This window comes from Poecilia reticulata, chromosome 20 (assembly GCF_904066995.2).
Source record: "Poecilia reticulata chromosome 20, P_reticulata-male-v2, whole genome shotgun sequence".
In the NCBI taxonomy this organism is placed as follows: domain Eukaryota; kingdom Metazoa; phylum Chordata; class Actinopteri; order Cyprinodontiformes; family Poeciliidae; genus Poecilia; species Poecilia reticulata.
Genome location: NC_088849.1, coordinates 11445365 through 11459853, shown reverse-complemented (window position 1 = coordinate 11459853; position 14489 = coordinate 11445365). Strand labels below are relative to the sequence as shown.

Genomic DNA, 14489 nt, shown 5'->3' with positions numbered 1-14489 from the left:
CTACCCCCCCTCCGTCAGTATGAAAGGATAAACCCTTCCTCTCTCTATATATCCCTTTCTTTTTTCTCTCCATCGTGAGCACACACGCACAGACACAAACACACACACACACAGACACACGCACTCGCACTTCCTTTTTCTTCCCCTCCAATACCTTCTCTCTCTCTTTCTCTCTCTGTGTCTCTCACATCAGAAGCGCTGAAATGCACCCCAGGGCCAAATCGCACAGAACAACCCCTCTGAGCCAGAGAAAAAAGCTGGAATCCGTTTGCCCTGATATTTCACCAGCACCAGCCAGGAGCGAGGGGAGAGGGAAAAGACAGAGGGAGAGGAAAGGAGAAAAGAGAAGAGTGAGAGAGAGGGAGAGAGAGAGAGTGACGATGTGTGTGTGTGTGTGTGTGTGGGGGGGGGTGTAGAGACTGGGGCAGAGAAAAAGGGATAGATGGGAAAAACGGCAGACCAGGGCTGCATTTGGTGGGGGTGTGAGTGCCATGCTGTAGGCTGTGGGACAGTCGGGACAGTGCAAGGTGTTGCTACTGCTAGGTGTGGTTTGGTTTACAGAGAGGGAAGAGCATGCATAGTGATAATGGTGGAGGTAAAAAAAAAAAGAAAAAAAAAAAAAGGGGGGAGAGATGGAAGGATTGGTCATGCGCAAGGTAAGAGTGAGGCTTTGTTTGATTGTATATCGTGGTGTGGTGATGGGAGGAGGGAGGGGGGTAAGGTGAGGATTGGAAGGAGGGGGCTGAAGCTGTCGTCTGTGGGGTTATTATTATTGCAGGCAATCTTTCTGTGCGAGTGTATTTGTGTGTGTGTGTTTGTGTATGTGTGTGTTTGTGTATGTGTCTAGTGGTGGCGAGATGAGAAGATACGAGATTCAACTGTGGGGCTATTATTTATTTTTTATTTATTTTTTTCCTTCGCATGTCATGTCGCAAAAATAAGAAAACGTACGTGGTCATACATGCCGAGTCATCTCTCGTGTTGTGAAATTCTCATTTGCATATTTAACGAGACGAAAAAACCCCCAAAAACAAACAAACAAAAAAAAAAAAAAACAAGTTCCAGAGCTGATTGGTGTGCTTAGGCCTCCTGGATCTGATCTGAGGGCTGCACTCAAAGTACAATAGCGACATCCAGGATGCAAAACTAGGCCCTGCTGATTAACATCTCCTCCCACTATGCCAGCAGTTATAAGCGAGAGGAACAGAATATCTTGGAAAAACAAGAACAGAGAAGAAAAAAAAAGAAGACACAGAATAGAAACCAACAACACAAAATGGAGGAAAAGAGGATGTATATTTTTTAACTTTTCAACAGTTTATTGGGAGTGCAGTTAATGGGCCTTTCTTTCATCCTTTCCTTTTTTTCTTTTTTTTTTTAATCGGGCACAGGCATCAATCAGGAAGTGTCAGGCGGCCGTTGAATCTGGGCTGTGGTCCTCTTCACAGATGACTGATTAGCAAGCCAAAATCACCAGATCCATCTTCCGACGGTCACTTTTATTACAGTCATTTTTAAAGTGACAGCAACCTGCCTTGTCTCACAACACTGGCCACCGCATATATATTCTCATCTTCTCTCCCCCTCGTTCCATCCCTCACTGCATCCGTCTTCCTCTCGCGATCTGTCGCCGAGCATTTGGTCAGCTACCATCTTGTTGTTTCTCTTTCTTTTAACTACTTTTATCTGACTTTTTCTTTTCTTTTTTTTTGCATGTCTGCAGTTCCCTACACTCTCACCCTCTGTTGCCAGTGCACTTCTCTCTTCCCCCCTCTCCCTCTTCTACTGGGGCATGTTAAGGGAAAGCAGGGTCAGGGAGGTGTGGAGAATATGAAAAAAAAAAAAGTGAGACCCCCACCTCTTCCATTGTCTGATGGGTGTGTTCCGAATCCTTATTCTGCTTGCTCTCCTGGGTAGGCGAGAAATTCGTTTTGCACAGAGTTCGGCTCATGATGGAATAGGAAACCTCCGTTCCCATGCACAAAATGAATGTAAATGAAACAGTTTCGGCGAGGAGTACAATGGTCACAGCTGCATTTTACATGGCTGCATTCTGAGACACAGACAGGGTGACATTAAAAGTTTGAGGCCAGGGAGTGTTAAAATGTGCTCTTGGAGGCCAGCATGTAATAATACGTTGCCTGGAACAGCTTTCCGGGAGATAGTCTGGGAGAAAGATTTTGTTTCGGAGCTTGTCAGTCAGCTTTCTCATCTTTTCCCGGTTCAGTTTGCTTTCAAGCTGCATTCAAGATAAATCACTGCATCAAATAATCATTGTGGACTCATTGGAAATGGCAGCTGAGTTAAGGTTTACCCAATGGTTGGAATATATACATTTGTGTGTGTGCGCGTGCATGTGTGTGTGAAAGCAAGCAAGTAAGCATGTATGGGGGCCAAACTCGAAAGAGCACTCTTCTGTCTTGGCAGAAGTTATGATAATCACAGCTGACACGAGTATGAAAAAAAAAAGAAAAAATCAGCCGGAGTAACATGTGTCTGAGATTATATTTACAACTTTCTGAGCAAAGAGGGACCTGCAACACACACACATGCGCACGCAAACACACACACACACACAAAAAAAAGTGGGTCAGGTAAAACAAGGGAACGTATTTCTGAGACAGCCTGCCATTTGCAATGTCCTCAAAAAACAACTGATTGAACAGCTTGTCGAAACATTAAGGCTCAAATATGAAAGCTTTGGAGTCGTCTTAAAAACAAAGAAGGATTATTCTATTAAACAAATGTGTCCTTTGTTTTTTTTTTTTTTTATTCCCTCCTGCCAGCTTAAACACTAAAAGCTTTTAATATTGAAACCTAGATAAGCTATTAACCTACTTTCTTTTTTCTGTCTTTTAAACCTCATTCTTTGACTTCCTTTGTCAGTTAAAAAAAATGCTGAAGGAAAGAATATATATAAGATTTTTTTTTCAGGCTGTGATATGTGTTACAAGACAACCCCGGTCACATTTTACAGTGAAGCACCTGAACATCAGAGTGACTCAGACGGCTGTAAAATATGTGTCCTGCTAAACTCAATTTGGACTGAGCCTTTAGATGCATGTGTGTGTTGAAGGGACAGATAAAAAGACGTATGCACACAGGAAATCATTCTAATGGCACTAGCAGCTGTGGCTTACTAAGTGAACACATATGACTGCAGATATATGAGGCCAGTCCTTCCTAAAGCTTTGGATTCAGAGTTTTTTTTTTTCTTCCCAAAACATTAAAAGTAAAGCTTGATCCTAAACTTTGTCTTCCAACCTTAAATCACGTCTCCGTTGAAAAGCATCAAAACGGAAACAAAACTTTGGCAGGAATATCTTCCTCTTCCTTCAGCCTGCTCTCACGCAGACACATTGTAATCTGTCTAGAGGGCAGCGGAAAACTCAAGAGGTCTGAGTGAATTTGTCCCAAATATCCTACGGTAAAAGATTGCCGCTGTATTTTACTCTACAAACGTTTGATGACAAGCTGTAACTAGCGTGAAATTCCCCCATAGATTAAATGTCCTAGGAGTTGTACTCCCATCCGGAAAACACACATATCTGTGAGCCAGCACATACACACACACACGCACGCACACACACACGCAAACACGCGCGCAAGCTCACGCACGCATGTGCGCACACACAACTTGCAAACCTCAGTTGCCAAAATACCTCTGAGCAGAGGGAAGTCACAGAGACACAGATTCTGAGGCACAGAAAGCATGGACGTACAGTAGACTCGGGCAAAGACAAAGTCGCATGCAAATGCTGTGACATGAACAGACATGCACAATGCGCTGTGGAGTCTGGACAGTATATAAATACATGCATGTCTGCATAGAAAAATACAGAGTTACTCACAGGCGCTGAGACTGGAGACACACTGGGGGGCAAATCATAGCAGGAGACTTGCAGCGTGTTTGCCTGATTACCAGTCAAGCAAATAGCAGATAGAGCATGCTCACACTGCCACCTCCATCCTCCTACACAGATATGCACATACACCTGTTTCATTGTTGCTTAGTCTGTGTACTGATTATTGGAATCATAAGAACTTGTATATTTTTTTTCTCCTTTTTTTCCAACCGTTTTCAAACCGTTTCTTTTCTTTTTTTTAAATTTTCTTCATTATTTCTGGATTTGTCTCGACAAAAGTTAGACCCGTTTTGGAAAACAAAGAAGGTCAGTCTAGAATTCAAAGATCCCAAATTTGTTTCTTAATATCAAGTTAATTATATAAAAATACCCGCACAAAAAACCCCCAAAAACAACATTGTGGGCGAGTATTACACAGAGAAGTGTGTTAGTGCTCTTAATGATTCTCTGATAGGAACTGTTTTCCATTTCTTAATGTCCTGTCCTACAAACTTTTCTGTATGTATAGATGCTCTTGATGGATGGCTTAAACTGCTGAGTGTGAGTCTCATGAAGAGCAAAGGCATACGCAGGCTAATTTCCAGTAGATACATGAGGTTGTATTGAGGTATCGAAAAAGAATGTAATAACTATAAACTCTAAATGCAGCTACGCTAAAAATTTAAAGCACATCTTCACAAAAGCAGAAGAAAAACCCCTTTCTGTTAAGATGTGGAATTGTCTTCATGTTTTTGTTGTCTTTAAGCTTTAATGGATGATGTTCATCAAAAACCTCATATACCTTCACATCATGAAAACATGGTGCTATAAAGTCTATTTAGTATAAAGTGATAATGGGATGCCAGAAAATGTTCCTACCTGTCTCGGAAAACGTAAAAATCTTTCTTGGCATTACAGCAATCAAACCATTTTTTTTTTTTTCATTTCATCGCAGACCAGCTTTTTGCATGTTTCCCCAACCACCCTGCTCCAAATTAATAATAATGTCTACATATGTGGAATTGAATCTCTATACAAATACAGCTGCTCTGTAAAAGACTCACAGGTGTGTTTTGTCAGTGTTAGGTTGTATTTTTTTCCCCAAATTCTGAACATAACATGAAGCACAGTTCAACCTACAAAAAAAAAAAAAAAAATTGAAACAACGAAAAGGCATAGCACTACTGCAAGTCTACCTAGGAACGATTGGCCATCTAAACTGGCAGGTTAGACGATATCAGCTGAAAGTCCCACAGCAACTGGGTGGAAAAATGTGCTGACAACTATAAGAGACACAAACTGATATTGGTCAGACATGAGGAACATGTTCTTGTCACTTGAGAGCAAAGCAAACATTTCTGGACTGAGTGCAGAAACTGATGTTCACTGGAAACATTGCACATCACTGTGAACACACACTGTCCCAAATGAAAACTTTGGCAACTGAGGACAGAGAGACAATATTTAAATTTTATTTTTTCAGCCAGATTTGTACAGAAGTTCTTCATTCTATGTTTCCATGTTTTTTTTCATAAAAAAAGCTATGTGTTTTGCAAAGCAGGCACTGAATAAATGCACAGAGTGTGTTCTGAAGATGCAAGCATGTCCCACAAACAGATAGTTTCCTAAGAATTCCTGCCAAACTTATAGGCAAACACTTATTTCAGTCATATTTACTCTTGAAAAAAGACTTTCTTATTACAAAACATGCTGATCAGACCTATATGACATTACACACGTTGCACAGTTTGAACATATTAAAACCTGTAAATATAGCGCATAAGCTAGGATTTAGTCTTGAGCATATGCAAATTGAGAAACTATGCATTCTGTACATCACAACAAATATATTAAACGTCTGTTTTACTGTCCGCCCCTCTGTGACAATTTTATGCCCGCAATATGCACAAACACCTGGTTCTCATGCAAAACCCACTGCTGTTCTCATAGAGCATGAGGAGGTCAGACAGAGGTAAACCTAAATAAAGTCTCTAACAAGCCTGATTTACAAGCCCTAGTTAAAGGTACTGATTCAGTTGTTAAAAAAAACACACGCAACATTCTTCTTAGTGAAGAGAAAGTTCCAGTTTACAGCATATTATGTTCATATCATCCCTCAGCATCTGTTTCCCCTAGCACAGTTATTTGCCACATTTATAATGGACTTATGACCTTTCTGAAGAGCGAGGGGGGGCACCGAGAAAATCCTTGAACATCTTAATTCGATTCGTTTTAAACAACAGAGGCCAATTTTGGGAGAAGAGGTGGAGGGCCGTGCACATAACATTTTACAGAGCGAGTGGGTGCCAGCAAAATGTTTCCCTGCTTTTTATTTTCACTTCATACTCGTGAGTGAAAGGTTCTTTTGTTGTCTACGGACTGATTGACTTTAATGAGAAACATGCCATTGTGCCAAATGTTAGTTTAACAAACTGAACTTTGTGCCCCCACCTTTTTTTTTTTTCCCCCCTCCTTGTTTTCATATTGGATTCAAAGAGGCGACACAGCCGTACATGCAAGACAACTAAACAAAGCGGACGCGCACGCGCACACCACAACCACTCAAACCTACTCAAACGAGATGCCTTAATCCCTTATTCTTTACACTGCGTACTGCGTTCGGGGCTGTAAAGAGAAATCAAAAAGCGTGACTATGACAGAAAAGCATGCAAGGCAATATTTGGGGAGGAGGAAGCGATGGAAATGGAGGGACGGGAGAACAGGACAAAAGAACTAACTATGCAATAGCATTTAACTTGAGACTCTCGCAGCTTTAAACACGCTTGAGTTAAAAGGCAGCATGCTTTTGAGCTTGAATGTGTGCATGTGTGGGTGTGTGTGTGTGTGTGTGTGTGTGTGGTATCGACAAATACGGCTCTTGATCTGTGAAGAGGAGGTGATGGTGTCTTAAGAGTTGGCCGTGTACAAATTGTGTAGATTTAGCCACTGGAAACAATCACGTAGCATGTGTGTGGATGGAACTACTGAAAGCAATTCCTCAGAATAACCGGTGAGTTGGACTACCTGCTGGCATGAGCTAAGCTGTAGATCAATAAAAGCGTGCGCGCACGTCTGTATATGTGAGAGGGCTTGTTGTATGTTTATTTGTGTGTGTTTGTGTAGGCAGGTAGCTGTGGGTGCGTGCGTGTTTGTGTGTGTGTGCATGTGTGTGTGTGTTCGTGTGTGTGTGTGTGTGTGTGTGTGCGTTGAGGCATCATACAGTTACTGGAACACTTGCTATATTTGGCTCCCTCAATGCAACATCAGGTTTTATGAAAGCAATCCATCTGAATCGGTGCAATAAATTCCCATCAGCCGACAATTTCTTAAGTGAAACTAACAAGTGTTTCTAAATTCTTGACAAAATTACATCTGAGCTAGAACAGATTAGATGTTAGAAACAACATTTAGGTCAATAATACAGTTTAGACGTCACGTCGGATCAATACGCGCACAAACACACGGCAGATGCAGACCCTCGCGAGCGCTCGCGCACACAGATTCAGTTGCCATGGCGGCCGTATGCTTTTTGCATGTTTTTATCACACCAACGATGTGTGTGCGTGTGCGTGCGTGTGTGTGTGTGTGTCATGCTGAAGGGCACCGTGACCTAAACTTCCAGCAGCTTTCCTCGAGGGTGACACTTCCATTACACTCCAACAACACAGACAGGCGGCGTCCAAACCCAGCACAGAGTTGGACACCCTCTGACACCATTTCTGCCACTCATCTGCATACTACCACTGATGCTACATCACCAAGAGTTCTTTCCTAAAGGATCTTGACATGTGTTTGTATTTAAATGGCATAATTTTAGCAGGTGTCACAGGTGAAATGTTCATGAAACATGCAGAAGGTCCTGGAAACTGTCAACCTATTGGCCCTCGCCTTATGCTGGTTGCTGCCAAGCATAGCCGGCGGCAAATAAAATGCACAGTCATGTGATAGTATGGAATATATTATTGAGGATTAGGCTGTGATAAAATAAGACAGCTGAGTGACTGGTGCTGGAGAAGCCTTGCTGCATAAGGTCAGGCTCTGGTCCATCTGTAGTGGTGAGTAAAATCTGATATCTTCTTGGTCTTATTACCGGAAATGTCAGAATGGATCAAGTTGGAGCAAAGGGGGGAGAGACTGGGCCAAAAAATTTTATATACAGAAGTGACTTACAGCTATAGATGAATTAAAGTTCATTTCTATGAAAAGTAACTGAAAAGAAAAGTCGAGTGCCCGTGCCTTGTAAAAAGTACAAAGAGCACTTCAACTTTTCCATAATTTTCAACATTGCAACCATAATTTTAAACAAGTTATTTTTATGTGACTGACCAATACAAGGTAAAACATACTTGCAAAGTGGAGGGAAATGGTCTCATTTTCAAGAGTTATTACAACTAAAAATCTATAAAGTGTGGCCTGCATGTATATTCAACCTACATGAGTTATTACTTTGTAAAAACCACCTTTCACTGCAATCTCAGTTTCAAGTCTTAGGAGGTCTCCAGTATGACTCTACCAGCTTTGTGTACATGAAGACTATGTTTAGCATATTTTTTGTGCACATCAACTTAAACGCCATAAAATCAGTCAGACACATTCAAAACAGAGCAAATGAACTCAAATCTCACCACTGATTCTTAATTGGATTTAGATCTGGACTTTAGACCAGATTTTCTACCATTCCCTTGCAACTCCAGCAGTATCCAGCAGTATGTTTAGTTGTCCTGCTCTATATCGAGGGTAAACAGCACTTATCAGTTTTTTTTTTTTCTTGTGGGATTTTCCTGTGTTTGGCTTCATTGATCTTCACGTTAACCTTGACCAGTCTGCATTTGACAGGTGATTGAACACATCCCCAGAGCATCATGCAGCCATCTCCCTGTTTCACCATGGAGATGGTGTGTTCTGGGTGATGTGTAGTGTTAGTTTTGCGCCCCACGCAGCATGGGCCTGCTGATCACCGTACACTATTTCTGATTTTCTGAGTTCACTACACGCCATCTGGAAAACTGAAGTGAGGCCTCCTGTGGCTGTCTTTCAATAATTGTTTTTTTTTTTTTTTACAAGAAGGGTAACTTTGTGAATTGCACAGCTAATAAAGGAAACAAAATGAATTGTATATATTTGTCAATTCTGAAAAATGTCTGAAATGGCATTGCTTAAAGTATAGGCTGTTGCAGGACAGACAACATACTGGTGAAAAAAATATGTTTTTAAAAATACGGAAAAAAAGTAGATAAAGTTAGGCTTTTATTCCACTTCCTGTCGAAGACGCAGACAAAGTGTATTAAAAACAGACAGTGATTAATGTTGATTCCTTAAGCAAAGGTACATCAATCTATTTCCTTCAAACGACAGTGTTATCTAAAGAGACACTTTTTAATCATCCTGTATTGGTCTGTCTACAGCAACACGCTGTGGGTAATCGTGTGCAGCAGGGCAAAAAGACAGAAGTGCTAAAAATAGTGTAAGAACGTTAATAAAACATTATTACAAATACATTGATAAACAGTTTGGTGGAAATAAAGACAGCAATATGACATCATCAGCTCTCTGTTTCAGAGAGGTTCTGACGGGCGGCTTCATGACTTTGCACTTTGAAAGATTTGCCGCGTGGAAGAAATTATATCAAAAATTGGACTGGCTTGTTTTTTAGTCACAGCAATAAAATAACTCGAGCATCCCCTGCCCGATTAGTTGTTAGCATCCCGGCGAGCGTGTTACCATGCAAAGCAACAAAGAAAAAAAACAAAAAAACGGCCATGTATTGGGGCCTGACACTGAACATAATCACAGCCTGCAAACAAGGGCAGAGAGATTTGAAGCTCTTTTTGATGCCAGCTGCAGCTCGGAGTCAGTAATGAGGATGTTGATTTTGTTCTGATTATAGAATTCCTGGCCTGTTTGTTGCTATATCTCGGCTGTGTCCGTCCCCCCTGTTGAGGTAACATGGACACCAACTGCCTACATGTGAATTCAAATTAGTCACTATCCAATTAGTCACTCTACTCACACTTGGAGCTGAAAAATGGTCCCTCCAATGAGCGATCAAACTCAGACGTTTGATAATGGGAGCCTTGATAATAGGACCTCCGCCTAAGACAACTCGAAGTGGTGGCTTGGTAATAAAGACAACAATGGACACTACGCCGAGCCAGCAACCGCGTAAAAATAATCAAGCATGCATTTACTTTTGATGCAAGGTGATGTAAATACCTGGGAAAATAGTGCACAGCTTGAATGTGTTTTGACTTTCATCCACAATTCCCTGTCATCCCCACTTGGAGAGAAATTGCATGTGATGTGCAGCCAGCGTCGCATGATCGTTCTCTCTCCCCCCTCTCCCCTCATTTCCATGTACAAACTCAAAGGAAGTGTCTCTGGTCTCTCTTACATACTGCAAATTTCAAGATGCACTCAAAAAAAGCAGCAGAAACAACTTGTACGTCTTCAAACCCTCTTAGCAAAAAATGCTAAAATCTGAGCACTCCCATTATACATAATTTAAGGGAATCTATATTCATCGAAGTGCGGGGCGTGTTGTGCTCAATGGAGTAAAACGCCCCTGTGTGGCTAATGGAATGGCCTGAGTTGTGTGATTGAGTGAAATGTGCTGGAAAGATTGGGAGGAATTTTAGTGCAGATAAATAAAGAGGAGATTCTGCCTTTTACTGGGCGTCAGCATTAATGCAGCATCTCCCCAGGTGATCAACACATTCAAATGGAGAGTTGGCGAGATGGAGAGAGGAAGTGATGGGGGAGACAAAGAGAGGAAGAATGGGGACGGAAGATTAGAAAGTACAGAGAGAATGAAAGTGAGAGGACACTTTAAGAAATGGCCTGCTTCAATCGACTCCACATGCACAACGGCTATAGTATGGCATCTCATATATCATCATGATGTTACCATTGGAGGGTTCAAAGAAAGGAAGAGAGAGAAAAAAAAGAGGGAGAATGGGTCTTTGCAAATTCAAAGTCAAAAAATAACCAAGGGACATTATGAGGCCTTAGCAGATGACTGGAAAAGGCCTGGACTGCCATGTGCATTTCTACTTTTCCCCTCTTTTTTTTTACCATCTATAATTTGACATCAAATGTGAGCAAGCAGCTCTTTCTTTTCACCTCCCACTTTCAACATCCATTATGTTTGGAAAGATGCAAAGTGAATATTTCAATTGGACTGCAGTGGTCAGTTAGCAGTGCTTTGATCCCCACTCTGCTCTTTGAGGGGCTCCATTGTTCCTGATTTGCTGCCTTGATTTGCCTGCCTGAGGATAATGGCAAGGAGTCACAGCCTGTCCTGCTTCCATCAGACCATGTGTCATTATCATGGGTTTGGTATTTGGCATTCTGGGACTTTTATGTATATCCCAAAGAAGCTCCATCCTCACCTTATTTTTTTTTAAAGAATTACCAAACATCTGATATGATTCTGATGGCACATGTGTTCACTTATTTATCTTTTTTTTTTTTTTTTTTTTGCAGAAGTTGGTGTCATGCCAAGAACAGAGCTGTTAAGTCCCACAAATCTTCAATATGATAAAGGTCGGGGCTTTGGAAGGCTTTTCCAGAAGCTTAATGTAAGCATGATGTGCTTTTGAAATTGTTGCCCCATCAAAGTTTCAACCATCAGGCCAGAGATTTGAGGTAAACAATTCAGAGTTGTTCTGCCTTGTTATTCCATCAATCTTCTGTAATCTACCAGTACATCTGATGGAGAAAACGACCCAAAGTAAGATGTAGTCACTATCTTGCGTTAACGATGGTACGTTATTCGCCTTAACTTCAAACATACGTCTTGCCCCAGGGGCCAAATAGCTCAATCTTTTTCTCCATTGTACACCCAACCTTTTATTTTTTCAGGTGACATTTGATATGTCTGTTTGGGTAGCTGGCTGCAAACCTTAGTAGAGTTTGAAGATATTCCTATTGTTTTTATTGTGTGATTGTTACTTGGACTTCATGCTCTGCTCATTTCGATGCTAAACCCATGACTGTGGACGGCGAAAGCAAACACTTCGGTTCCAGTTTATGGCCGATTTGCGCCTTGGTGATTCCCGGGTTGTTCCACTCAACGTAATAGCTTAAAAGGATGGCAATTTGGGTCTTCTTCTTGAACGTCCCAAAATGGAGACGCATTTGAATATTCTGTATGGATCCTCAACTAACTTGCGAACCAAGTTATTATTTTTATTATTTTTTTTTATTCATGCCTCTGATGGATGGATGTAAACTTCTGACAGGAACCAAATAAAGACCTGAGACCGTTAGTGTTCACAAATGATAACTCAGTCAGTTGCTCAGCATGTCTCACATCCAGTCTTTGTGTATGAATCGCAATGAAATCCAGCTCTGGAACATCAAAGCCAGTTGTTGCTAACAAAGCTCCATTTAAGTATTGCTCATCATTTCAGCCCTCCGTCTCATCAGCAGAAGACAGGCACAACAAATTGGTTCAGAGGTGATTGAGAGCATAGATCAGTTTCTTCTTCATCTTTTTAAATGTCCAACATAACCTTTGGAAGTAAAGCACAATGACATGCATGTTTTCTGAATGCCTCTCAGATTCTTTAATAGAAGGCATCTATTTAACTCAGCATGGTGTGTTTAGTCAAGTCAAGCATGTCATCAAAAAGACACTCTTATTTGGTCAATGAAAGAGCATAATTTTATTTCCAATGATCAAAGCGGCTAGGTCTTTTATCTATGGCACACTGAATGTAATGGCTGCCTCAATAGCGGTAGCGAGCGCTGTTATTTTACTAATAGCAAAGGCTTGATCTTAGACTGTGGTTCTTGATCTATATTCATTATCACAACAACCTGAAACATATAGTAATCTCATATTATATATATATATATAGCTTTGATAACTCTGCATAATAATGTGATATCACAGTGATATCACTGCATCATTTTGACTATTGTTTTTCATTTTTATTTGTTCCTTTTTTAGATTTTCTTTCTATAATTTATCATATTATTGAACGTAATTAGCCTCATTAAAGAGATTGTTGACTAGAGTATTTCACCTAACAGTTGAAGTGTTTTGTTAAATTCTTCTCTAAGTTGCATGTGTTGATTCTGTATATGATGTAGTTCTTGCTGTTTGGGAACCCCAGTGCACAATTTCACTCTGTCTCATCCATTCCTCTGTAATCCCACTTTTCACATGGCAGAATTCATAGAACAATGCCTGGCACAGACTGACAAGATATATTTGGCTTTTAATATTCTGATAGTCAGGTGGTGCCCTTATGATAAAAAAGCAAAGTTTATTAATAACTACCTTGGGCACTTATTAGTTATTCATTATCAGATCAACATATAAATGACTACCTTCCATATTCACATGTAGTGTAGTTTCCTTCTAGTATCAGTTGCCTTGCAGTAGTAAAATATGTGTCTGTAATATAGGACAGTTACACAAAGCAATGGCAATTTATTTGCTTATGTATTTTGGCGTTTTTTTTTATTTTTTAAACTTAAAATAAGGTTTTCTAACAAACTCTTCCACAGTGCTTGTGGAAGATTCTCATTCGGCTGCATACACCGAGTACCTCTGCAATTTGCCCTGGAGGTGATCATTGAGCTGCCTCCCGTTTATTTACACGTTTGATTGTCTGGCGGAGATTTTAAAAACAACAGCTACCCAGATCTCGTCTCGTTCCGTCTCTCCTGCGACTAACCTTAAGATAACTTTAGTGCAGCGCATTTAAAGAGAGAATGCGGAGAACATTTGCTCAAGTGTCTGGTCTCCTCCCAGATACAAATGAACAATTTGTTTTCCATTTCTTTCCAAACCTTCATCTCAGCCTTTCTGCTTTGAAGTAGGGGTGAAATGGGAGGAGAAGCGCAGAGGAGGGGGGTGGGAGGGGGGGCGGCTGCAGATTGAACGATACTGTGTTCGTCTTCAAAGAGTCCCAGCTTGCTTACAAATGCACTGGCAAGTACAACACCTTCAAGGTGAAATTGATCAATCTAGTGGTGAGCTCTTTCATGGCAATAATAAGCAGAATTTGTAGAAAGGATGCATGGATTTTTTTAGATGCAAATATTGTCAAACACCACCAGGCAAAAGACTAAATTGAACTGTGCCAAGTAGATAAGAACATATTGGGAACGCACGGGGTGCATAATTAGATTCATGAACTGTATCCACCTGGGCCTGGCATGGCCTAATCATAGCTGATACAGTGTTTTATGCTTACATTTAAAACATCTACCGTTGCCCTTTGATCATCCCCAAAGTTGGCTATCTGCACTGAAATTGGCATTTCTGGAATGGCCACAACACGCTTCTTTTGCATATCAAACGCATGATCTGATTGTAGTGGTTGAGACAGAAACTTTCTCCAGGCAAAGACAGAGAGCAAAAAACAAACAAGCCAGGAGGGAAGAAGGCAGAAAGACAAAGAGAGAAGAGAGGAAGCTCATCAGTTGTCCCTCTGCCAGATGACATCCTTTGTAGCCCCTCTGTCATTTCTTTCTCATCTACTGGGATGGACAGAATCGTCTTTTTCTCTCTCCTGCTCTTTGGGCTGACTGCTTCACTGAAGTCCCTTGAGACACCTTTTTCCCCGTCTCTCGCTTCTCTTGCTTTCAGCGGGCTGCTATTTTCCTGAAACTTTATGAATTAGTCACAAA

General features: G+C 41.0%; 1 protein-coding gene and 1 long non-coding RNA gene across 2 annotated transcripts in view; one reads left to right on the top strand and one right to left on the bottom strand.

Moving 5' to 3' along the window:
- zfhx4 (zinc finger homeobox 4) overlaps positions 1-4725 on the bottom strand; it is a 100868-nt gene extending 96143 nt beyond the window's left edge. Inside the window, exon 1 of the mRNA XM_081601978.1 lies at positions 3852-4725. The gene's annotated coding sequence lies outside the window, so the exon portion shown is untranslated. The remainder of the gene's footprint in view (positions 1-3851) is intronic.
- Positions 103-14489, top strand: part of LOC103456523 (uncharacterized) — a 33395-nt gene continuing 19008 nt past the window's right edge. Inside the window, exon 1 of the long non-coding RNA XR_532269.3 lies at positions 103-656. This is a non-coding gene — a long non-coding RNA (uncharacterized LOC103456523). The remainder of the gene's footprint in view (positions 657-14489) is intronic.